The sequence below is a fragment of the Amblyomma mixtum genome, chromosome 1 (assembly GCF_055824585.1).
Source record: "Amblyomma mixtum isolate Tamu chromosome 1, ASM5582458v1, whole genome shotgun sequence".
NCBI lineage: Eukaryota > Metazoa > Arthropoda > Arachnida > Ixodida > Ixodidae > Amblyomma > Amblyomma mixtum.
In genome coordinates this window covers 141,726,489-141,753,499 of record NC_143012.1, presented here as the reverse complement: position 1 = coordinate 141,753,499, position 27,011 = coordinate 141,726,489, and the positions used below count along the sequence as shown (strand labels likewise).

The following is a 27,011-nucleotide window of genomic DNA, read 5'->3' as shown; positions in this document are numbered from 1 at the left end:
AGTGACAGTGACTTACCGACTGAATGAGTGACTGAGTAAATGAGAGTGAGTGTCTGAGTGAGTAAATGAGAGAGTGAGTGCCTGAGTGAGTAAATGAGCGAGTGAGTGCTAAAGTGAGTAAATGAGCGAGTGAGAGACTGAGTGAGTGCCTGAGCGAGGTACTCAGTGAGTGAATTAGTGAGTGCCAGAGTGAATCCTGGAACCTTACTTTTCTGCGGTCGCTACAACAGACCTTTCCGATGCATTGCAGGGCTACAACGGACCTACAAAGGTCGGAAAGGTTCGCTGTAGCGGCCACAGAATGGCAAGTTCTCGTAGTAGCTTAGATTTGAAGAGGAAACGGAGGAAACTAGTGAAGCGAAAGGCTATTAACGAGTTAGCATTAAGAGGGAAAGTATATGAATTCAGGATTTCGCTGCAGAATAGATTTTCCGCTTTCATTGAAGAAGACGACTAATTTTGAAACAATGAACGATAACCTCACAGCTGTCGTTACGGAGTGTGCCGCAAAAGTAGATGGTAGGATGGTTCGACAGGATACCGGCAAGCTATCTCATTAGACTAAAGAGCTGAATAAGAAACGCAAAACCTCAGGACGTCTAACTTCGAAGACAGAATAGAACTAGCAGAGCTATCGAAGTTAATAAATAAGATCAATGTAGCCGACTTAAGGAAGTTTAACATGGAGAAAATTGACCATGCTGTAAAGAACGGAGGTAGCCTAAAAGCAGTGCAGAGAAAACTGGGTACAGCTAAAATCCAGATGAATGCCCTAAGAGAAAAAAGAGGGCAATACCATTAGCAATATGGATATGATAGTTAAATGTTTTACACAAATATATACAGTAGCGAATGTAATCAGAACGTTACTGAGAAAGGCAGCCGAGCAAAGAAATGGGACATCCCGCCTGTAACGAAGGAGGTAATAAAGAAAGCCTTACCAGCAATGCAAAGCAGAAACGCAGCTGGTGAGGATCAAATAACAGCAGATTTGTTGAAGGACAGATGGGAGATTGCGCTAGAAAGAATTGCCACCTTGTATACGCAATGCCTTGTGACCTCGAGCGTACCAGGAGCTTGGAAGAACGCTAACATTATCTTAATTCATAAGAAAGGAGACGTCAAGGCTTGAAGAATTACAGAATATAAAGTGAGGTTGTAAAGGACAAGCTCAAAAAGACTACCGCATGATAACATGCGGCTTGAAGAATTACAGACCGATTAGCTTACTGTCAATTGCCTACAAGGTATTTACTAAGGTAATCGCTATTACAGTCACGAAAACCCTAGACTTCAATCAACCAAATGATCAGGAAGGTTTTCATGAAGGATACTCGACAGTAGACCGTATTCACGCTATCAATCAGGTCATAGAGAAATGCGCAGAACATAACCAACTCCTATACATAGCCTCCATTGATTACGAGAAAGCATTTGACTCAGTGGAGGCCTCAGCTGTCATGCAGGCATTGCGGAATCTGGGTGTAGAATATTTTTATGTGAAAATATTTGAAGATATTTATAACAATTGCACAGCTACTATGGTTCTCCATAAAGTCAGCAATAAAGTTCCAATAAGGAAAGATGTCAGGCAGGGAGATGTGATCTCGCCAATGCTATTCACTGCCTGCTTACAGGAGGTATTCCGGGGCCTGAAATGGGAAAAGTTGGGGATAAGAGTTAATGAAGAATACCTGAGTAATTAGCGATTCGCTGATGACATTGCCTTGCTAGGTCACATAGGACATGAACTGCAAAAAACAGGCAGAGCAGAACCGTGGGGTCAGACATTAACATGCAGAAAACCAAAGTCATAATCAACCGTCTAGCAAGGGAACAGAAGTACGCAATTGGTAGCGAGGTGCTGGAAGTAGTAAGGGAATATGTCTACTTAGGGCAGGTAGAGACCGCTGATCCGGATCATGAGATGGAAATAACTAGAAGAATAAGAATGGGGTGGAGCGCATATGGCAGGTTCTCTCATATCATGAATGGAAGTTTACTAATATAACTCAAGAGAAAGCTATACAACAGCTGTATCTTGCCGGTACTCACCTATGGGGCAGAAATGTGGAGACTAACAAAGAGGGTTCAGCTTATGTTAAGGACAACGCAGCGAGATATTGAAAGAAAAATGATAGGCGTAACGTTAAGAGATCTGAATCGGGCGGAGTGGGAGAGGGAACAAACGCGGGTTAATGACCTCCTAGTAGAAATGAAGAGGAAGAAGTGGACTTGGGCAGAGGATGTAATGCGAAGCCAAGATGACCGGTGGTCCTCAAGGGCAACTGAGTGGATTTCAAGAGAAGGCAAACGTAGCAGGGGGTGACAGAAAGTTAGGTTGGCAGATGAGATTAAGAAATTTGCGGGGATACGATGGCCGCAACTGGCAAAGGTCAGGGTTAATTGGAAATAGATGGGAGGCTTTTGCCATGCAGTGGGAGTATTCAGATGATGATGATGAGTGAATCAGTGAGTGCCTGAGTGAATCAGTGAGTGCATCAGTGGGTGACTGCATGCATCAGTGAGTGACGGAATGCATCAGTGGGTGACGGAATGCATCAGTGAGTGACGGAATGCATCAGTGGGTGACGGAATGCATCAGTGAGTGACGGAATGCATCAGTGGGTGACGGAATGCATCAGTGAGTGACGGAATGCATCAGTGGGTGACGGAATGCATCAGTGAGTGACGGAATGCATCAGTGGGTGACGGAATGCATCAGTGAGTGACGGAATGCATCAGTGAGTGACGGAATGCATCAGTGAGGGACGGAATGCATCAGTGAGTGACTGAATATATCAGTGAGTGACGGAATGCATCAATGAGTGACTGAATGGATCAGTGAGTGACTGAATAAATCAGTGAGTTACTGAATAAATCAGTGAGTGACTGAATGAGGGAAGGATTGAGAGACTGACTGACCCAATGAGTGAAAAATTGACTGACTGACGGAGTGAGTGAAAGAATGAGTGAGTGTCAGTGACTGACTGACAGAAAGAGTGAGTGATTGAGAAAGTGGGCGAGTGACTGCATGAGGCAGTGGAAGAGTGAGTGAGTGACTCCGTGAATGAGTGACTGACTGAGAGACTGAGTGAGTGAGAGACTGACTGAGAAATGGACAGATTGAGTGAGAGACTGACAGAGTGAGTGAGAGATTGACCGAGTGAGTGAGAGATTGACCGAGTGAGCAAGAGATTGACCGAGTGAGCAAGAGACTGACCGAGTGAGCAAGAGACTGACAGAGTGAGTGAGAGACTGACAGAGTGAGTGAGAGATTGACCGAGTGAGCAAGAGACTGACCGAGTGCGCAAGAGATTGACAGACTGCGCAAGAGACTGACAGAGTGAGTGAGAGACTGACAGAGTGAGTGAGACACTGACAGAGTGAGTGAGAGACTGACAGAGTGAGTGAGAGACTGACAGAGTGAGTGAGAGACTGACAGAGTGAGTGAGAGACTGACAGAGTGAGTGAGAGTCTCATTCACTGACAAAGATAGACTGACTGAGAGTGTGAGAGACTGACCGACGGACAGAATGTGAGAGACTGATTGACTGACAGAATGTGAGAGACAGACTGACTGACACAGTGTGGGATACTGACTGACGGATAGTGTGAGACTGATTGACAATGTGGTACTGACTGATTTACAGAGAGAGAGTGAGTGAGTGAGACACTGACTAAGTGACTGACCTAGTGTCTAACTGGGTGACTGATCGAGTGACTGTCTGACTGAGGCATTGACTAACTGAGTGACTCACTGAATGGCGGAGTGATTGAGTGAAGGACTGAATTAATGAATGACTGAGTGAATGAATGACTCACTTAATGACTGACTGGCTCACTGCCTGAGTGAATCAGTGAGAGTGAAAAACTGAAACATTGTTGCCATCTCATTTCTGCGCCCAATGGCTTGTGCTGTCCACTCTGCCCTGTCAATCAGCTGGAGAGGGTATTCGAGGTTCATGCCAGACAGAGCTGCCTCTTGGTGCTCAAGAGTTCAGTTGCGATTCGTCGGGGTAGCTCACGTTTTAAGGAATGACCATGCTATGCGGTATAACCAGGGGCCACCCGCACTGAGCTTTATTACTGTATACAGTTGCGTTGATTTCATTTAGAAGGCTGTGGCAGGGATTGGCATTAGTCTGCAACTGTCGCCACGTTACCGATAATTCCTGGTAACGTCTTGCTTGGTGGTTTAGTGGTGGTAGTTCTTTTTAGACTCTCCGTTAGCATATACGCTATAAGCACATCTTTACTGAATACGAAAACAAAGGAATATTTAAGTTCTGCATAAAGAGGGAAGGTTGGTGGTACCGGGACAAAACTAGGTGTTTATTCTCAGCGCAGCCACACATGAAGCTACACATGGTCAGCATGCACGACAAATTGCGGCTAGCTTGACTAACATGCCAACAATTGATGGTGGTACTGGAGAGCGAAATATACTCGCTTGTTATGGTTATGCTTTGTAAGAGCGGATTCATCGGAAGTTGCCAGGCATCTCTGTCAGTACCCTCAATATAGTCTAGGTGAACCAGCACACGTCAGCTGCTGTCAAAGGAGGCATAATTTGCGTTTTCAGGCAGCTCGCAGCCAGCTGTTATTTTAAGCCGTTATCTGTGCGGGCGAGCTTTGCAAAAGCTCCAGTAAGCATAGTGAAGGGCAGCGTACACGATGAAACTGACGCTCACAACAATCAGTATCAAAGAAGTGCTAGAGACTGCGCTAGTTGGAACATGGTCATATTGCCACGTATCATTGTAGTGTTTGTTCGTTCACGCTCAAGGCTGCAGGAAAGGGCTGTTATCATTTTTGTTCCTGACGCGAGAAGCGACCGGACTAATCTCGATTGTTCACAGCCATGAACAGCTTCGCCTACGTGTTTCTAGATTACTCTAGATGATCTCGACCTGTTATCTCGAAGTTTCCTAGCCGGCTTTAAATTGAACGATGCCACGAGCAGCGGGCATTCGTAGTTCGACGATTGACGAGCACGCTTGTTGCTTACGCCGCCACCGAGTGAGTCAGTTCTTTTGCGGGCGCAAGTCAGCCCAAATAAAGAGCTTCGTTTGCAAGTATTTCTGGTGTCTTCCTGACCGCTGGACTGCCGTCACTACAACGTGACATCTGGTGGAGGTGCGGGGTAGCCTTCCATGTACCGGACACCCCCTACAAGCCGTGACGCCAGCCCTCTGAGTCATCAACCGCAGGACCTGAGTCCAGTCCACCGCGCTAGCCGACGCCTTCAAGGGGACGCACCAGAGTTCGGGAATCTGCCGGACCCTACCCGGAAGCGGAAGCCAGCCGCAACGTCTACCATGAGCTTGCCCCAGACGACGACTCCAATCATTCTGCAGCAGCCCCGGGTGCCACCAACCTTCGACGCTTCGCCTGGCGCCGACCCCGAAGAATGGCTGGAGCAGTTCGACCGTGTGGCTATCTTCAACAACTGGGACGATGCCACGAAACTTAGGTACGTCTTCTTTGCCCTGGAGGGACCAGCAAGAGTCTGGTTTGAGAATGAGGAAGCCAGCCTCGCGAATTGGGCAACCTTCAAAGAGCAGCTTCTCAAGACTTTCACAAACGTCGTGAGAAAGGAGAGAGCCCAGCAGCTGCTACAGTCTCGCATACAACACCCAAACGAGACCGTTGCAGTGTACACTGAGGAGATGAAGCGTCTCTTCCGGCGTGCCGACTCGAACATGAAGGAAGAAGAAAAGGTCAAGCTGCTTATGCGAGGAGTTAAAGAACAACTCTTTGCCGGCCTCGTACGGAACCCACCGAAAACCGTAGCGGAATTCATAGAAGAGGCCTCCACGATGGAAAAAACTCTTGACGCCCGAGCCCGCCAATATGAGCGCCAGCAGCGCGTTTTTTCAGCAAACTGCCTGGACGCCGCTAACAACGATAACCTGCGGGAGGTTATACGCCAAGTTGTACGAGAAGAGCTCCGACGATTGCTGCCAAATGGAACGCAGCCGCAGGTTGCATCACTTACTGACGTAATCCGGGACGAGGTTCAACAGGCCTTGGGTGTGACGCCGACACCCACGCAGCCTCTGCAGCCCCCAGCCATGACTTACGCCGCAGCTGTGCGCCGTCCTGCACCTCGACGACGGGACCCAAGCCCCTATCGCCCTCAGCCAGCTGCGTTGGACCGCCGCCCACTCGCCCCAACCCGCCCGTCCTACGAGCGACGCGCGCAGCCGAGGAAATGCGACGAGTGGAGAACTCCCGACCAGCGCCGCCCACTATGCTTCCACTGTGGCGAAGCCGGTCACGTCCTCCGGCACTGCCCATACAGAAGACTGGGCATCCGAGGGTTCTCTTACGACGCTCCACGACCCCGACCCGGCCAGCGACCAGCCGAAATCGAGGAGTTTTTACGTCGGGAAGAATACTCATCGCCGAGCCGCCTATCACGTTCCCCGTCGCCATCGTCCCCGCGCTTTGTATCCCCTAGCCGAGGTTACGCCGTGCGTGGACGCTCCCCCAGCCCCCGAAGGTTAAACTAAATAAAGCAGCCTCTGGAGGTGAGGTTGCTTCTAAGCGCAATGACAAAGATCCTCCATCGACGAGTACTCAAGACCATGCCTCAACTACGACGACAACACCGACGACGACAACACCGACGACGACGACACCGACGACGACGACACCGAGGACGACGACACCGAGGACGACGACACCGACGACGACGACGCGGCCAGACTTGAAGCTTTTACCGCTGCCCAGTGAAGTAACGTCGCAGTACGCCCACCGCAGCCTCACTACTCGACGAAGCCGAGATCGGACACCGAAGACAACGTACAATACGAGAACGCGAACAAGTGACCTTGAAGTTACGGTCGACGGTCACGCGGTTACTGCCTTGGTGGACACGGGAGCTGACTACTCTGTCATGAGTGGCCCACTCGCTGTCCGACTCAGAAAGGTGACAACAACCTGGGATGGCCCGCTGATCCGCACCGCAGGTGGCAACCTGATTACGCCGTCAGGACGCTGCACCGCGAGAGTTGCTGTAAATGGGAGAACCTATGCGACAACCTTCCTGATCCTACAGCAATGCTCGAGAGACGTGATTTTGGGAATGGACTTCCTGAACGAACATCGGGCGATCATCGACCTTCGATCTAAGTCGATCAAGCTTTCCACGGAAAAAGCCATACCTGTTGCGACGGGCGCGACTCATCACGTTGCCTTAAACGTCCTCGATGAAGCATTGAGCGTGCCGCCCCGATCAAGTGTTCTCGTCGGCATAGGTACTGGAGACATCGAAAATGCCGAAGGCGTTATCGAGGGGAACACACAGTTACTCCTGGATCGAGGATTGGGCGTCGCGAGGGGAGTCGCCGAAATCCGAAATGGCCAAGCCCAGGTGTTGCTAACCAACTTCACGGAAGAATACCGGCATCTAAACAAAGGTACGACGATCGCTTTCCTCGACGAGCTGGCAGACATCAGAGACGTATTTGCCCTACCCGACCAACCCGCAGAACCATCTGACCAAGGCCATCAACCCACGTTCGACATCAACCCGGCATTACCCCGGAGCAGACAAGACCAAATACGCAATCTTCTTCAAAGGTACACCGATTGCTTCTCATCAGCATCGAATGTGCGACGAACCCGGCTTGCCAAGCACCGCATTGTCACAGACGAACACGCGCGACCACTGCGACAGAGCCCCTACCGCGTATCGCCGCTAGAACGCCAAGCTATCCGCAAGCAAGTTGAGGAAATGCTTCGTGACGACGTCATACAGCCATCGAGGAGCCCCTGGGCAGCACCGGTCGTCCTAGTGAAAAAGAAAGACGGCAACCTTCGCTTTTGCGTCGATTACCGCCGCCTGAACAACATTACGAAGAAGGATGTCTACCCCCTCCCCCGCATCGACGATGCACTGGACCGGCTGTGCAACGCTAAGTACTTCTCATCGATGGACCTGAAGAGCGGCTACTGGCAAATTGAAGTCGACGAAAGAGATCGCGAGAAGACTGCGTTCATCACGCCAGACGGACTCTTCGAGTTCAAGGTGATGCCATTCGGCCTCTGCTCTGCCCCAGCGACGTTCCAGCGAGTAATGGATACGGTGCTCGCAGGCTTGAAGTGGCAGATTTGCCTAGTCTACTTAGATGACGTTGTTGTCTTCTCCTCAAGCTTTGAAGACCACCTCAGAAGGCTTCGGATAGTGCTGGAAACGATCAAGTCTTCAGGCCTGACACTGAAACCAGAGAAATGCCACTTCGCCTACGAGGAGCTGCTGTTCCTTGGTCACGTCGTAAGCAAGGATGGAGTTCGCCCAGACCCCCAGAAGACGGCTGCGATCGCAGAGTTTCCACAGCCTAATGACAAGAAGGCTATACGCAGATTTCTTGGATTGTGCGCTTATTACCGACGATTCGTCAAGAACTTTTCGCGCATCGCTGAACCTTTGACTCAACTTACCAAGGCTGACGTGCCTTTTAAATGGGAAAGGCCACAAGAAGAAGCTTTCAACGAGCTGAAGCGCCGCTTACAGGCCCCTCCTGTGCTCGGGCACTTTGATGAAAACGCCGAAACCGAAGTTCATACCGATGCAAGCGGGGTGGGCTTAGGAGCGGTCCTCGTTCAGAAAAATGGCAGACAGGAGAAAGTTATCGCGTACGCTAGCCGTTCACTGTCGAGAGCCGAAGCCAACTATTCGACGACAGAGAAAGAATGTCTCGCCATTATTTGGGCCACATCCAAATTTCGCCCCTACCTATACGGACGACCATTCAAGGTTGTGAGCGATCACCATGCTCTGTGCTGGCTGGCCAATTTGAAAGATCCCTCCGGCCGCCTTGCTCGTTGGAGCCTGCGTCTTCAAGAATTCGACATAACTGTAGTCTACAAATCTGGCCGCAAGCATTCCGATGCAGACTGCTTGTCACGAGCTCCTGTCGACGCAGCACCCGAAGAGGAAGACGACGACGCTTTCTTAGGACCGGTAAGCGCCAGCAGTTTCGCGCAGCAGCAGCACTCGGATCCTGACTTGCAAAGCCTAGTTGATTATCTGAAAGGCAAGACCGCATCGCCTCCCCGAGGGTTCAAGCGGCAACTGTCGTCCTTCGTCCTTCACAATAATGTCCTCCTGAAGAAGAACTTCGCGCCGAACAGGACAGTGCATCTTCTTGTCGTGCCCAAAAATCTCAGGCAAGAAATTATGCAGGCATGTCATGATGAGCCGACTGCAGGACATCTCGGGATTGCTCGCACGTTGCACCGCATCCAGGAGAAGTACTATTGGCCACGGCTAGCTACCGACGTTTCCCATTACGTGAAAACGTGCCGTGAGTGTCAGCGACGTAAAACGCCTCCGACTAGACCAGCCGGACTCCTGAACCCCATACCACCGCCAACTAAGCCCTTTCAGCAAATAGGGATGGACCTCCTCGGCCCCTTTCCGACCTCTTCATCAGGAAACAAGTGGATCATCGTGGCCACCGACTACATGACCCGCTACGCCGAAGCAAAAGCATTGCCTAGTGGTACCGCAACAGAAGTCGCAAAATTTTTTGTCGAACAAATTCTCCTGCGACACGGCGCCCCGGAAGTGCTCATCACAGACAGAGGAACGGCGTTTACAGCGGAGCTGACGCAAGCCATTTTAAACTACAGCCAGACAAGCCATCGGAGGACCACTGCCTATCATCCACAAACCAACGGACTCACAGAGCGTCTGAACAAGACCATCGCAGACATGCTCTCCATGTACATCGACGCCGAACACAAGACGTGGGACTCCATTCTGCCCTATGTGATCTTCGCTTATAATACTGCCGTCCAGGAGACAACCAGGTTTACCCCATTCCAGCTGGTATACGGCAGGAAGCCCACGACAACACTCGACGCAATGCTCCCGCACGTTTCCGACGAAGACAACCTCGACGTCGCCGCCTACCTTCATCGCGCCGAGGAAGCCCGAAGACTTGCGCGGCTTCGCATTCAAGACCAGCAGCACACCGACGCCCGACGCTACAATCTGCGCCGACGAGACACGCATTACAAGCCAGGTGATCGGGTTTGGATATGGACGCCAGTTCGCCGCCGTGGATTGAGCGAAAAGTTGCTGCGACGCTACTTTGGCCCGTACAGGGTTCTCCGTCGGATCGGTGACCTCGACTATGAAGTCATCCCTGACGCCACGACAGCATCTCAGCGACGCCGCCCACGCCCGGAAGTCGTACATGTCGTACGCCTGAAGCCATATTATGAACGCTAAAGGACTCGAAGTTTCATTTTCCGTGTTTATTTTCATTTTAAGGCATCGAGACGATGCTTCTTTGGAAGGGGGGTAATGCCACGTATCATTGTAGTGTTTGTTCGTTCACGCTCAAGGCTGCAGGAAAGGGCTGTTATCATTTTTGTTCCTGACGCGAGAAGCGACCGGACTAATCTCGATTGTTCACAGCCATGAACAGCTTCGCCTACGTGTTTCTAGATTACTCTAGATGATCTCGACCTGTTATCTCGAAGTTTCCTAGCCGGCTTTAAATTGAACGATGCCACGAGCAGCGGGCATTCGTAGTTCGACGATTGACGAGCACGCTTGTTGCTTACGCCGCCACCGAGTGAGTCAGTTCTTTTGCGGGCGCAAGTCAGCCCAAATAAAGAGCTTCGTTTGCAAGTATTTCTGGTGTCTTCCTGACCGCTGGACTGCCGTCACTACAACGTGACAATATGTAAGACGTGCACTCCTTTGGTTCACAAAGACAGTAAAAGACGATTACACGACCATTTAAAGGCAACCTACCAACTGAGACTTTCTTCCATTGCAGTGAAAAACACAGTTCACTTCCGTGTCGTCTTTCTTTTCCCATGTATGTTTTTATCAAGATTTCATTATGTGCTCTTGTTTCGTTTTTTTCCACGACATCGAATGCAGTACAGATTGCATTTAACTGGTCGTGTTGTCTTTAAGTCTGTCTTAATCAATTTAAGCAGCGCACGTCTGGCACATAACTGAGCTTCACCTCTCAACTTTGCGCACTGGCAGCTGATAGACACCCCCCCTTACTTACTCTTCAAACTGAGATACTCGATGCTGCTGTTCAGAGCGATACCCTCAATGACCAAGTGTGCGCCAGAAGTGGATGCTGGGAAGCGCACGTCGAGTCGCCTCAGACTCCGTGTGAGGGGCAGGTAGGCTCTCAACGCCGGCACGATCTCTGGATCCACGTCTCTCATCCGGAACACCACCTCGAGAGATGACAGATGATCTCAAAAAACTGGCAGCCGACACAACACGGTGAGCACGGTGGCGTGAACACCAGGTTGATTGGTACGCCAGGCGCTTGTACCAGAAAGTCGCGGTACGTGAAAAAGAGCGCCGCCGACCGGAGTTTGTTGCGAGCGCTCAACCTGGAACCACATGACAGCTTTCAGGTCGTTGCCAATATGTAAAAATGTTAGTTAGTTATATTTGGTTTTACGGCGCATAAGCAACTATGGCTATCATGCGCCAAACACAAGCTAAGATGATGTTATGTCAAGTGTATAGAGGTTACATTATATTAAATTTAAAACATTGGCTTTCTTTAGAAACTTACAAACAAGTGAAAACTCGACAAGTGTTTCCTCGCCTAAAAGCAATACGGGATGAAATGGAATGTGTTCATACTAAAATACCCTAAAAAAATTTTTCGAACTTCTTCGAGATGCGAACAAGAAATTAAAATGTGATTTACTGTGAGCTCCTCACCACACATTTCACACACAGGTTTGTCTTTTTTTGTTAATAAGAAGTTATGGGTGACGTGTGTGTGGCCTATGCGTAAACGACATAAAATTACTTCGATAAAACGTTTTTTATGGCGGCATGACTTCCATTCTTTCAAAATGTGCTTTACAGTATGCAGCTTGTTGTTTCCTTCATTTTCCCAAGAATCTTGCTATTTGGCTATTAGTTTGCTATGCACTAACTTCATGTAATCCTTAGGAGGCAAATTCACATGTTTTATTTCCATGGTTCTGGCTTGTGCAGCACACATGTCGGCTCTCTCATTATCCCTGATGCCAACGTGACTGGGATCCCAGCAGAATTTTATAACATGTTTTTGTGTTGTGACCTTTACTATATTGTGTATGATGCTTCCAATCAGTGGCTTCGTGGCATTTTTGGAGTTTAATGCTGTAAGGACGCTCAGTGAATCTGTATAAATGATGCTGTTTTTGATGTTTTCATTTGTTATTTTCTGTACCGCAACACAAATGGCAGAACACTCAGCGGTGAAAACTGTAGCACATGAGTGCAGTCGTACAGCATTTTAATTTTTTCCTTGTATTCCTGCGCTTCCTACATGAGCATGGGTTTTTGACCCATCAGTATAAAATGCAGTGTAATTTCTGTATTTTTCTTGTAGCCCTAGATATTCTTGTATTATATAGTCACGTGGTGTACACCTTTTCCCAAGGCGTGTTAGTGTGACGTCACACACTGTGGGGAGAGTGTACCATGGTGGTAGCGCTTCGTGTCTTGGGGCAATATTTTAATTTCATTCAGTATGTTCAGAGCTTGGCATTTTGCTTCGAAGCGCAAGAGCAACAACTTAATCGCGTGAGGCTTGTTGAAGAGTATATGGGATGGGCATTTCGTGACAATTGGGTAACAGAGATGTTTGGGCTGAGAAAGGATTTTGAGGATGTATGTACATGTTAGTGCAGTTCTTCGATCTTCTAAGGCAGGTTCATTAGTTTCCACATACAGACTTGCTATTAGGGGAAGTTCTGTAAACACCGGAAGACAACCTTAAAGCAAGATTGTGGATAGGATCCAGTCGTTTTATGTAAGATGGTCTTGCTAAGCCATATACTATGGACCCATAGTCGAACTTAGAGCGGACCTGAGAACGATAGATGTGTAACAGGCATGCCCTATCAGAACCCCAGCGTTTTCTTGACACTAGTTTCAGCACGTTGAGGGCCTGGGAAGCTTTTTTGTTTAAGCTGTTTATATGTGGCAAGAAAGTGAGCTTTTTATCGAAAGTTATCCCTAGAAATTTATGCTCTTGTTTGACAGGTAATGACGTTTGATTTAAATATAGTTAGGGGTCGGCCTGTAGGCCTCGTCTCAAAGAGAATAGAACCGCTACTGTTTTCTGAGGGAAAAATCTAAATCCCTTTCTATCTGCCCAGGTAGACTGTTTATTTGTTATTGCGAAGCAATACTACTTTCGCTACCACCTCAGCCCGTGCCGTGCCGCGGCCGCATAGCCATGCTTGACCTTTCGCGTGACCTCGCTGCATGACGTCATACCATCTGTGTAGAAACGGGGCCCCATCTCACGCCGTCGCCTTGCGCGGCGCATAGCCACGGCCTCATTCCCACTCCTCTCACCAGGGGCGCTGCGCGCTATGTGACGTCATACCATCTGCTTAAAAACGGGGCTCCATCTCACGCCGTTGCCTTGCGCGGCGCATAGCCACGGCCGAGGCCTCTCTGCGCTCTTCTCGTCAAGCCCATGAAATGCCGCCTCCAGCCTATACGCTTTGGCAGGTTGCAAAGAGAAAGAATCAGCGAGCTGCGGAGACAGAAGAAGAACGAGAAGAACGGAAACAGAACCACGTATTGCTTCGCAATGCTATTAAGGCGAAAGCCTTTAATGTCTCATCGTTGTAAGCAGCAGTTGTGGACAGAAATGTCACGCTTTTCAGTTGGTCGAAACGGTCGTGACGTCACAGTGCGCCAATTTCAAACAGGGCCGATTGTACTTTGGCTGGTAACCATGCGACCAATTGAAGGGATCATATAGTGATGCTCCAAGTAAGTGGGACTGAGCTTAGTTAATTGCTTAAGTACCCAATTAGCCTAATTAACTTTTCTAATCAGGTCATATAAATAAATAAAACAGAGTAGGAAATTGGTCGAGCTCGGGAATCGAACCCCGGTCTTCGGAGTGCGAGACGAGCATGCTATCCACTCCGCCATGCCAGCTCGATGGTTTGGAATGAACAAAAGCGCGTCTAGTGAATACGGTGTCTTCGCTCACTGCCATCCTTCTCCCTTCCCTTCCGGCGAGGGGTAGGTGTCCACCGAGATATGAGAGACAGATACATTTCCTTTCCTCAAAAACCAATTTACCGACGAGCGAGGCGTAGAACCAAATGAGCGATGGCGTTCTATGGACTCCGTGGCAGCGTTGCAAGACGCTGTCGCGTTCCACTCTTAGAGGCCAAGCTTAACATCTTTACCACACATCAGTGACCGCGCTTTAGGTCAAAAAAGTGCACCCCCTCCCCCTGAATTTTGATGGGTGTCCACCGAGATATGTCAGACAGTTACTGAGTAATTTCCTTTCCTCAAATACAATTTTCATTTTCTTCATAACGGGCCATCTTTGTCTTTCTTCTTTCACTCCCACTTCCTCCCTTCCTCTACGGTGCGCTTAAGGTGTCCACCGAGATGACACAGAATTACTGCGCCATTTCCTTTCCTAAAAAACCGTTGCCTTCAAACGGCAAGGCATCGCGCCGAACGGGTGGTGGCGTTCCGTGGACTCCCTGGCAGCGCTACAACACGCTGTCGCGTTCCACTCCTAAAAGCGAAGCTTAAGCGTCATTAATTAGCAGTTAATTAGTAGTCAGGCATTAATCAGTAATTAACCATTAATTACTGATTTGTCATCACTTAGTAATTAGTACTAAATTACATGTGGCGCCACCAGTGACACAGAAGCAGTCAAAGTGGTGCGGAAAACACTTTCGCTTCTACGCACTTTAGACAGTCAAAGTGCCCCCCGAATTTTTGGAGGTCATCTACGTAAACTGAGTACATTATGAATTTTGGGATTACTTTTCCTATGGGGTTCATTTTGATGATGAATAAGGTCGTGCGGTGGTGGTGGTGAAAAACATTTATAATGCAATAAATATTTACAGAGAGGTGATTGGGGTAGGCCCTATTGGCCCTTTCCCCTAAAAATACTAGGTGGAGCCCCTATTCCGGGGCCCCATTGGCAAGCAACGCCGCCCGCGTCCGGTGAACCAAGGCCTTTTGGGTCTTTAGGTCCTGACAGCCAAGCAGGGCCGCCTCCCAGTCCTCTCTGGTGGGGTTGGGGTTGGGGGGGATAGATGTGTTTGATTGACACGCCCAAACCATGTGGAAGGTGTCAGCCACCTTCCCACAGAACTGGCACGTGCCATCAAAGGATGCGTTGAAATGTTTAAGTACCGCCGGGCACAGTACAGTGTTAGTAAGAATTTTGATGAGGAGGTCGTGCGGAGGATGCACCCCTGGGGTACGCCAGTTTCTTGAATAAAAGTGTTGGAGAAGGTTGCGCCTAGGCGGACTCTGAACGTGCGATTGGTCAGGAAGTCGATCAAACTGCTCAGCATCCAGCCGCGGATACCTAGGCCCGCTAGGTCACGGAGGATACCGAACCTCCACGTGGTATCGTAACCCTTCTCCAGGTCGAAGAAGACCCCGATACAGTGTTGGTTGTGGATGAACGCTTCCCGGACTGTGTTCTCAAAGCGCACAAGGTGATCGCTTGTGGAACATGTCTTTTTAAAACCGCACTGGTGTATATCTAAAAGTTGCTGGGACTGAAGTATGAAGGTTAGTCTGATGTTTAGAATGCTTTCGAATGATTTTGCTATACAGCTACTGAGTGCTATTGGCCTGTAACTGGTGGGACTAGTTGGTGGTTTCCCAGGTTTTAGGAAGGGTACTATGATTGCTTCTTTCCATGCTTGGGGGATTTCTCCACTCATCCATATTTTATTAAAAAACTTTAGGAGAGCCTCTATGGCAGTCTCAGAGAGGTAGGCAAGCATGGCATAATGTATAATGTCTGGGCCTGGTGCTGTTTTTTTACCAGACGTTAGTACTGTGTTTAGTTCCTGCACTGTAATAAGCTCGCATAAGCTCGCATTAATAAGCATCGCATTATTCGCTGAATCATGGCTGACACCCGACATTCAAGATTTCGAACTACTTCATGACAATCAGTCATTTAACGTGTACCGGCTAGACAGAGTAGACCGCAGGGGAGGCGGCATCCTTGCTCTAGTGAAATCAAGCTTTTCTTCCACTCTAGTTAGTATTACCAGCCATAGTGAAATACTATGCGTTAAATTCTCCTTTCACTCTGGTACCAACATACTAGTCGCATGCTACAGAGCCCCTGACAGCGATCCGTCGTTTATTAATAACCTTCACTCTGTTCTTGAAGACTTACGGTCTCGTTTCCCTCACGCCAATCTTAAAGTCTGTGGGGACTTCAATTTCCCTGACATCCCCTGAGAAAACCTGAATGCATCATCTCGGCAATCCAAAGACTTTTTAGAACTAGTCCTTACCTTCAACGATTCTCAAGCTGTGTGCCTTCCAACGCGAGGTTCAAACATTCTCGACCTAGTCCTCGTTTCTAACCCTCAATTGATCGAATCGCTTTCGTGTACTAGTGGACTAAGCGATCACTGCCTAATATCTTTCAACCTTTCCATTCAAATTCCCATCCGCCAACCGTCTATTAAATTTATCCGAGATTATTCCAAGGCTGACTTCGTGAGCATTAACGCCCATCTCGGAGATTTCCTTTGCGCTTTTGGAATCTCCAGACACACTAAATCGGTGAATGAAAACTGGTGTTTTTTCAAGGAAAAACTTTTATCTCTTATAGATACTTATGTCCCGCTAATCTGCATCCGAGGGAACACCGGTAAACCGTGGTACTCCAATGCGCCGAGAAAATTATCTCGAAAGAAGAAACGCTTTTTCCGCAGTGCCAAGAAATCAGGATGCACTGTGAGGTGGCAGAAATACGTCGATTGCCTACACGAATACATACACCTTTTACAATCTTCGAAAAGAAAATTTTACTGCCACGACCTCATGAACATATCACGAGTGAACCCGAAAAAATTCTGGAGCCTACTCATACCCAATAAAAACCATTCCTACAATATTTCTTTGAAGGCGCGAGACGGCTCCGATGTTACAGATCTCGAGCGCTCCGATGTAATGAACACATATTTCACCTCTGTTTTCACTCATGACCCCACAGAAAGCAGCAGCTTTGACCTGCCTAACCTTAATTATGCACCTATGCCACCTATTGTCATCACGTCAGAGGGAATCTTAAATCTCATTGACAACCTGAAACCATACACTTCTCCTGGACCAGACAACATCCCCGCCAAGATCCTCAAAGGAACAAAATACATTACAAGCCAAATCCTACAACTGATTTTCGCCCAATCTCTCGAAACTAGCCAACTTCCGGAAGACTGGAAGATAAGCAAAGTTGTACCAAGTTTCAAAGCTGGAGATCGCACCGACCCCTCCAATTACCGACCGATTTCATTGACATGTAGCTCGTGTAAACTCTTCGAGCACATATTATACTCACAAATTGCATCTCACCTCGATCAGAATTCTTTTTTTCTTTCTCAATCAGTATGGTTTCAGGGCAGGCTTTTCGTGCGAAACACAACTCTTCGAGCTGACTACTGAACTGATGGGCACATCACATAACAAAATTATGCGCTAGCGCTTCCAGGTCACTTGGATTCATCCGGATGTCCCCCCCAGCCATTAGAGAGCTAGCATATGAAACGTATATTCGCAGCAAACTAGAATACGCCTCGACAATATGGAACCCTCACCAAGTCTACCTCATTGACTCACTCAAAGCCATCCAGAACCGGGCACCACGTTTCATCACCTTGCAGTACACACCTCGGCTCAGTGTTACTCTCATGAAATCATCTCTCGGTCTCAAATCATTAGCGCTTCGCCGAAAAATTTCAATCCTCTGCCTATTCCACAAACTGTACTTCAGTTTTCCAGCACTTCGTGAAAACCTTCTGCGCACTCCGGTACGATCATCTCGCCGTTTATATAATTCATTTAGCATACAGCGCTTGCACGGCTCCGCCAATGCATTCAACAAATCGTTTCTTCTTTGCGCGATCGAATTTTGGAATAACTTACCCGAAAACATTGTCGTTGAAACTAATGCTTCCAACTTTAGACAGCTACTCATCGACCATTTCCAAGAAGAACAAAACTTTCTATGTATCAGCTGCGATGTGCTGCAAAACGATCGCTTTATTGGACGCGTTGTTTAACTGTGGTGCGTATTTCTGTATGTTTTTTTTCACATTGTTTTTGATTGACTATATTAATGTATTTACTATTTTGCTTGTTTCTCACATTACCTTTGATTGACTTCATAATTTGTTTACTGTTTTGCTTTGTCTAGTTTTCTTTCTAGTTTTTATTTTTTTTCACTCTTCTTGTTCTTTTTTTTGCCTTTTCTTATGTATGACCGTCGGACACTTGTATCCCCCCCTTATGTAATGTCCCCACGGGACCCTTAAGGGTTAATAAATGATGATGATGATGATGATGATGATTGTAGTCTTCATGTATGCATGTTCCAAAGGGAAGTTTTTGTTTTTCTACTATTGTGTTTTGCTTTTGGAATGTGTGTGTGTGTCTAGTTGGATGAGCTTGAAACTGGAAAAATGCTCTCCCAATATGTTGGCCTGCTCTTCTAATGTTGTTTGAGTACCGGGTGTTGTCAGCTTCGGAAATGTGAAAGAAGTAAAATCTCCTGTGAATTTCCGTACCTGCTCCCACATTTTCTTTGATGATATTGAGCTCTTTAACAAGGATATGTACTGTTGCCATGATGCCCTTTCTGCGTTGCGTCTAATGTATCGTGCTTTGGATTTAGCCCTTTTGAAGGTGAGCAAGTTTCCTGCAGTGGGGTATCTTCGAAAGTTGCCCGAGCCTTGTTTTGCTTCTTTTTAGCTAATGTGCATTCATTTGACCGCCAAGCTTTGTGTGTTTTTCGCGCAATTTCAGACGTTTGTGGGATAGCCTCTACTGCTGCAGATATTGAACATGTCACAAAATTTTCATCTATTTCTTCTATTGTATGGGTTTCGGCATATTCATTTTCCAGTGTGGCCTTCGTTCTGAAAAGTGCCCAATCGGCGAGGTGGATATTCCATCGCCGTGGCTTCGTAGGGAGGATGAATGTAGCTGATGTTAGCTTTAAAACCGTAGGTACGTGATCACTTCCCTGAGGGTCGTCTAAAACATCCCAAAGAAAATCGTTAACAACCGATGAAGATGCAAATGCTAAATCGAGGCAGGTCATTTTTACAGAGCTGGGGCAGCAGCACGTGGCTTTTCCCGTATTCATTAAACATATGCTATTCGAAAGAATGAAATCCTCGATGAGCTGACCGCTGGAATTAGTACGCTCACTTCCCCAGAATGAAGAGTGTGCGTTAAAATCCCCAATTATCACATATGGCTCAGGCAATTGTTTCAGAAGTTCTTCTAGATCATGCATGGTAATTGTGTTGTGTGGTGGTATGCACACAGAGCATATTGTTATTGTTTCATGTCTAACGATGTTTACTGCGACCGCTTCTAAGTTCGTCTTTAATGATACCTCTCTTGCAGGGACATCGCTTTGCGTAATGATAGCGACGCCTCCTGAGAGTCGACTAGCTTGCACTCGGTCTTTCCGGAAAATAGTACAATTTTTTAAGAAGTGTGTGTGCTGTGGCCCAAGGTTCGCTTCCTGCAGGCACACAGCTGTAGGTGCCATTGTTTTGAGCATATCGGTTATGTCTGTGTAGTTTCTCTGTAGACCTCTACGATTCCATTGTATTAGATAAGCCATTGTGATAATTTGGGGATTGGGGAAAGTTACTTATTCTCAAGAGCAGTGATTCATGGTTTCCCCTTTTTTTCTAGGGAGACTTGCCGCCGCTGCAGCGGTGGCGAAGCAGGAGTTGAATCCATCACCACTGTCTTGGCGCCGGATTTCCGCGGAGACGCCGCGGTTGTGTGAGTTTTAGATGTCGGCGGACTTTCGCTGACATCCGTATTCTCCACGGTGGACGTGGAGGATGCTTCTTGGTTGCGATGGCCCGTGGCCTACGCATTAGTCTTTTTTGTTCGCACCGCTTAACCAGTCCCTGCTCCAGTGGCAGACTCACTTGGACCAGCAGTTGCCTTCTTAGAAGGGTCGGGCGACAGGTCCAGTTCAGCAGAGCTGTTCTGGGTGTCTGTCGCCGAGGATGCCGCTGCTTAAAGTGGGGCCTGAGGGCCTCCGACGAGGATCGCGTGGTCTTCTCGCGAAATATTCAGCGCTGTGAACTATGGCACCGGCTTCTGTGGTGGGGACTTGGATGTCAACACCAGGTCCATCGGATCGACCTCGGTGCCGACAGAAACCGAAGGCCGCGGCGGTCACCGCGTCACCGCTTCAGAGTATGTCCCTCTCCGTTGGAGACAGACTTTTTTTGCCTCAAGGTAGGACAGGTTTTCTGTGTTCTTCAAAGTTATAATTTGTTTTTCTGTTTTCCAGGCTGGGCCCGACATGGAGTACGCGCTATGTGCGCCATTGTAGTTGATGCATTTCGGTGTGCATTCGCATCTTTGCTCGGTATGTGTGTCTTCTGCGCATGTGACACAAGTGGGTTTACCCCTGCAAGCCAACATGCTGTGTTCAAAGCGCTGGCATTTGAATCATCGTCTCGGATTCGGTATGTATGGGCGGACTTTACAGTGGAGGTATGCGGCGTGAATGGAATCAGGCAGAGTTGTGCTATTGAAAGTTAGGACTATGTGTTTGGTCTTGATTTCAGCATTGTTTCTCCGGATGTTTATTCGTCGGGCTGCTATTACTCCTTGTTCGGCTAGTTCTTCTATTTCCGCATCAGTGCTCTGTAGGGGTTCAAAGGTAACTCCGCACCGCACCCTTAACCAATAAAAGAGCGTCATATCTTTTATTGGTTAAGGGTGCGGTGCGGAGTTACCTGTACACTCATTTCTCCAAAATTTTGTAATGACAGCAGTTTGTTGCTTTTTTCTTTTGTGTTTATTTCTACAAAGAAATCTCCGGTTCGCTGCTTTTTTGCTTTGTAGTTTTTGCCTACACAGCTCTTTAGAGTTTAGGCGATCACGAATGCAGAGAAGTTCGCTATGGTTCATCAGTATTTGAGTGGACCATAAAAAACTTCGTAGATGTTTCTAGCTTCTGTGGCATCAATTTTCTGACTTCGGTGCTACCACTTTTCGGGGGCCGATCAGATTGTTTTGCAGATTTGTCCGTACGGCATGTACCGACTGAGGGTTCCTAATATTATGTCGCATCTGATTCACCCTTATGCACAGAGGAAGATCCCGAGACATCCCGCCTGGTAGACGGACGAGGAGCCCATCGGCCGAGGATTGACCACTTCCTCGACCGCCACCGTTCACGGTTTCTTCCCTCCACCACTCAACCTATCGCCACGGTACGGATGACAGCTCCGGGCTAAGGGCGCGTGGTGGCGCCAGGCACCAACATCTCGTTACACAAGGTGCCCCTGCGGGGATGGGCAGGTTGTGATAACGTCACAAGGTCATCTGACTAAGGCGGCAGGTGGCTGACTTTGCTTCTCTGGGGATTTGTCGCTCACGCCGCCGACGACTACGTCGGGTATTTGGTGAACGGCACCCTTATCTGAAGGATTTTAACGCAAGGATCGTACCTGAACAAAACTGAACAGAACCGGAACATGCTAGATGCCGCGACTCCACGTGTGTTTCTTCTGAACGAGGTACTTCAGTGTTCTTGTTTTTCGTTCGGCGCAATGTTCATATTACATTTCAGGCTGCTATGCGAACAAGCGGTAAGCTGCTGACTTGACTATCCGCCTCGCATGCCGAGGCCGCAAGGTTCAATCCCTAGTGTCGCTGGGTACCACCGGTCATGCAGTGGGTACAATCTTTCCCCTGGCCTCGTGCTAGGCTTGTCTAGGATAAAATTCATGGGGCTTCAACGCCGATATAGAATGCATGCAGGAAAGCACTGACGACCAACGATAGCTCCTATACAAATTTCATGCGAAAGTGCTTTGCAGTTAATCGGAAGAACTCAGAGGCGCTGCGAGCTGTTTACGGTGGATAATGTGTAGCTCATGGATAAGGAAAAAAAACAGCAGTAAAAGACCCTTTCAGAAGAATAAATTCTAGCACGTCCAGCGTCATCCTGTGTACTCTTAGCGAACGCGTCCTTTTCTAATTACTTTTACCCCAATGGTGAATAAATGTTCTAAGAAAACGGAACAGGACGGTTACGAGTGTGTAACACGAATGTTTGAGCGCTTGCTGTGGTGTTGCAGCAAAGAATTTTCCGCGGACATGGCTTGTTTTTTTTTGTTGTTGTTGTTGCAAAGGCAGACAGCCGGAGCTGAATCTTGACTTTGCCCAGGACTGCAGCGGTTTTCGGTAGGGCTCGAACCGACGACCTCCCGCAGCCTATGACGGTCGCCCAAGCCATTAGGCCACTGTCGCCTCCTGCGTAACACTGTTCCCTCTCCCGTTTCTCCTAAGATGGTGAATAGGATTTCCCTCTATTCACATCGCCGCCCATCGCCCGGCACCCTCTCTACCGCTTTCTTTCTCAGAGGGGAATTTCGTCTCTCCATTCAGCCACCTGCCAACCAAGGCAGGTTGCAAGTGGCGCTGTGGACGCTGAAGGCGACGGCGCGCAACTGGGGCATGTTTTAATACGAGCTAACGCTAAACAATCCCTAATAAGCATCACAACTGCTGTGGCAGGGTTTCACGAAGTTTCGCTAAGTATAAACACGGCCTATTACAATGAGATCGGTCTAATAATAACCCAAGCAGCTATTGAATTCGCAAACGAAACCGTCCAAAAAACGTACATAAGTAGCAGATTATCCGCGTGCTTTTTTTTACATTTTGTTACGAAGACGAATAAGAGGGCAGTGGCGCGGGACGGAGCGCTCGCGCTAGGCCCACAGCCATTAAACCATATTATCATCGGTCATCATGCCGTCCTTTTCCTAGGCTTGCCACCTCGTAACATTTGGTGGAGGTGCGGGTTACTCCTCGTCATCCCGGTCCCTGGAGCATCGCCACCTTCTGCTCTCGGTCGTTGTTGGCCGAGGGGACCTGGACTCCGCCGTCGGCTCAACCCGAGCCCGACCTGACCATAACTGACCAGCCGCTTTCCCCAACCCCGACCACAAGACACGACGACCAGGACCAGACGCAGTATGACCCGACGACGACCCAATTCAAGACGGCACCCCTGCCCAAGGTGTCCGGCGAGTCCTTAAACCCTGTGGGCGACCGACCACTGGACCTGAAGCTCCAGGGACAACCGTTCACCAGAACATCTCGTTCATTTTAGTGGCAAGCCTTTCATCTTCTATCTTTGGTGATCATGGTTATCGCCACCTCATCACTGAAAATTTAAGCAATCGATTGGGACGATCACTCGAGAGGGCAGTGGCGCGGGACGGAGCGCTCGCGCTAGGCCCACAGCCATTAAACCATATTATCATCTTTCATCATGTCGTCCTTTTCCTAGGCTTGTCACCTCGTAACAATATGTACTTCTAAGACTTTTTTTTTTTAGAGAATTAAGAAAGCCGCATATGGAGGACCAACCAAACGCACTGGTCACTCACATTCCAACGGCCAGCTTGCCCATGGAGCCCCCACGTTTTACGGCGTGACACACAGTCAAATATTGCGTGATCCCAAGGCGCGGAAGGTGCAGCTCCTCGAGCGTGGCGCAGATGCGAGCTGCGAGCAGGAGATGACGCATCTCGCTGATGGAGAAGGTGAACTTGATGGCGAGGCGCCGCAACGAATTCGTCGCCGCGAGACCGTGCGCCAAGTGCTGTACGTGCCAGCTCACCCGATCCGGGTCCACCTGCGAGTCAATGAAAAACGCCTTCTGTGACATGGTTACTGAAATTTTAGCCCTAAGCAAATGTTTTAATTAAAACCTGTGCTTCGCATCAATGACTCATGTGCACAAGTCATGCACCTTTCCACAGAATACTTGTGACAGTATGAAAGAGTTTGAATGTCGCACTTTAAGTACGCTTGGGCGTTTCAGTGGTTGAGGGCCACAAGTGTGCTTATACCGCACGGGGCGGATTTAGGGTTGTTCGACGGCGGAACTCATCACTGGCCCGTCAACGCGACGTTTCGGTCCAAGACCCTTTTCCCAAGCATTTCGCCCCAGAAGAGCCCAGTACCTGGCGGGGGGAAATCTTGTACCCATTACAAAACCGAAGGGTACCCTGCGGCACCGAAAATCGAACCCGGCACCTCCTAAATGCGAGTCAGATGCTACAATTTGCCACTAGCCAACCGTGGGAGGTCGCAGCTGGCTCTTCCATGTACCAACCTTGGCAATTGGCTCTTGGCACCTGCCTAGGACATACTTGTCAACTTGCAGTGGTCAAAGTGTGGTATCACTGGTGGGTGTGGGGACATCGGGCTCTTTGCTATCGCATAATCGGGGCGCGCCACTCGGCCGTCGAATCGTTCGAAGCATTCCCCGTACAACGTTCCCGTACAAGCATTCCCTCGAACCCAGAAGTGGCTGTACTTGAGCTGTCGAAAATAATTTCATCGGCAATCAATAAATGCACATCGCTCCAATCATCCACGAGAAAATACGTTACCCCCATTTCCCCATGGATAACTACTGCTCTGTTAAACTCTCTGAAGAAAAAAGAAAACATGTATAAGAAAACTAAACACCAGCCGTTCAATCTGCGTCTTAAATTGAGATATAAAAGGTATTCCAGTGTACTAACGTCGCTTCTAAAGAAAGCTAAACGATGTTATTATGAAAACCAGTTATCCACACATGCTAACAATTCTAAACGAAAATGGCAGCTGCTTGACGAATTTCTGAATATTCGTAAGTCACCTAGTGTTGTTAAATCTATTTTCCACGGTGGTGTTACTTTATCTGATCCCGAGGAAATGGCGAATACATTTAGCAATTATTTTTTCAATTCACCTAATTATCCTATCTCTTCGTTATGCACACCTTCTCTTGAGCGCTGCCCTCACTCCTTTTTTCTTACCCCCACGTGTCCAGACGAAGTTCTATCTGTAATTGCTAATTTAAAGACGACCGGCCCCGGCGTTGACAATATCCATGGAAAGCATGTGAAAAGTATCCGGTCATTGCTTGCTCCAGTCCTTAGCCACATCTGTAATCTCGTTTTTAAATCTGGCAGTTATCCCAAGCAGCTCAAGATAGCGAAAATAATACCGGTCTTCAAAAAAGGCGATCCAGCTTTGCCAAATAATTATCGTCCGATTGCAATTCTTCCTTTTTTTGACAAAATTTTAGAAAAACTAATTGAAGTAAGGTTGTCTAGTTATATTGAAAAATTTAACATATTGACAGATAGTCAACACGGCTTTCAGCGCGGACTATCTACAGATACTGCAATAGCGTCTCTCATAAATTACGTTAGGCTAACAATTGATAAAGGAATGTTCTCAGGAGCAGTTTACATAGATTTTAGCAAAGCATTTGATTCCATTGATCACTCCATCTTGTTTCACAAATTGGAATCTTATGGTATCACTGGACCTCCCCTAATGCTCTTGAAGAGCTTTCTCTGTGACCGACAGCACATAGTCTCTATTAATGACCATACATCTAACATAGCTTTAATTAACAAGGGTGTTCCACAGGGCTCAATTCTTGGCCCTGTATTGTTTTTACTCTACATTAATGATTTACCATCCTGTTTAAAGAATTGCAATAGTATACTATACGCAGATGACTCTACCATGCTATCATCGCACCAGGACATTAATCAGCTGATTCTTAACCTACAGAATGATCTTAATTCTCTTGAACGTTGGTGCCACATTAACCGCCTGTCCGTGAACGTCACTAAAACTTGTTTTCAGATTTTCCATCCCCCTCAGAAGTCATTGCCCATCACACCACTTCTATACCTCAATTCTGCTGCTATTTCACCGCAAGATCGAGTTTCTTTTCTTGGTGTTATCATTGACCCTCACTTAAAATTCCATCATCATGTAGCTGAAACGTGCAAGAAAATTTCTTATGGATTACGCGCACTAATTAAAGCCCGAAGCTATTTTCCAGTCCAAACTTTATTATCTCTTTACTACGCATTCATCCACAGCCACTTAAACTACGGTATCTCATCTTGGGGTAATGCCTATCATATTCATCTCTGGCCTTTAATAAAACTGCAAAAGCAAGCCATGCGCATCATAACCAATACCCCTCGAATGTCACCCTCCCGCGTTTTGTTCATAGATTTAAACGTTCTACCTATCTCGGCCCTTTATTTTTACAACTTTGGTATCCTATTCTTTAAGATTCTTCATGATTATCTCCCGCTAAGCATATTTTCTCCCGGCACGATCATGAGCAACACCGTCACTCGTTTTGCGCTGCGTAATAACTTTTTACTACCTAAGGTCAGAACTAACTACGGGAAACAATGCCTTCATTTTTCATCCGTATTATTTTGGAATTCTTTGAACATAGACATCAAACAAACTAATACGCTTTCTTTATTCAAGGTCAAACTAAAGCTTTTCCTTCTTAATTTGTGATTTTTTTGTTATGTTATTGATTCTATGTATCGCGGCATCTGTGAGTGTTTTATTTTACATTATCGTGCATTACATTGTTTGTATTTAAATATTTCAGTAACTAATATTACACTAAGTGCCTATATTTATTCTGTTTCGTCGCTAATTAATGTGTTGCGTATTTTATATTATGTTGCTTATTGAAATTTATTTTCATGGGAGGTCCCGCCCGCGATCTTGTACCATGGGACCTCTCGCTGTATAGAATTGTAAATTTTATTGTATTACTCAATAAACTTTCAACTTCAACTTCAACTTCAACGTACTACTGCAGGAAGGGAAAAATTTTCGCTACGTCTCCGCGGTTGGTACCATGACGGGGCAGCTCTTTTCGGAACCGGTGCCGCACTCAAGAAGTAAGATGAGGTTAAGTTTGATCCATAACTTATGAGAACGGCTGTCCTTGATGATCGAAAGCATACAAATTGGAACGACTGAAATTAAGCACACGTTTTCGGAGCTCACGTAGCTCGAGAAAAAATTGAAGGAACAACTAGGCTCCGCCGTAAGCGTATGACGCGAAAGCTATAATCGGTCTTCT

General features: G+C 47.7%; 1 pseudogene; it reads right to left on the bottom strand.

Moving 5' to 3' along the window:
- Window positions 1-27,011, bottom strand: part of LOC149367771 (uncharacterized) — a 132,192-nt pseudogene that overhangs the window by 26,544 nt on the left and 78,637 nt on the right.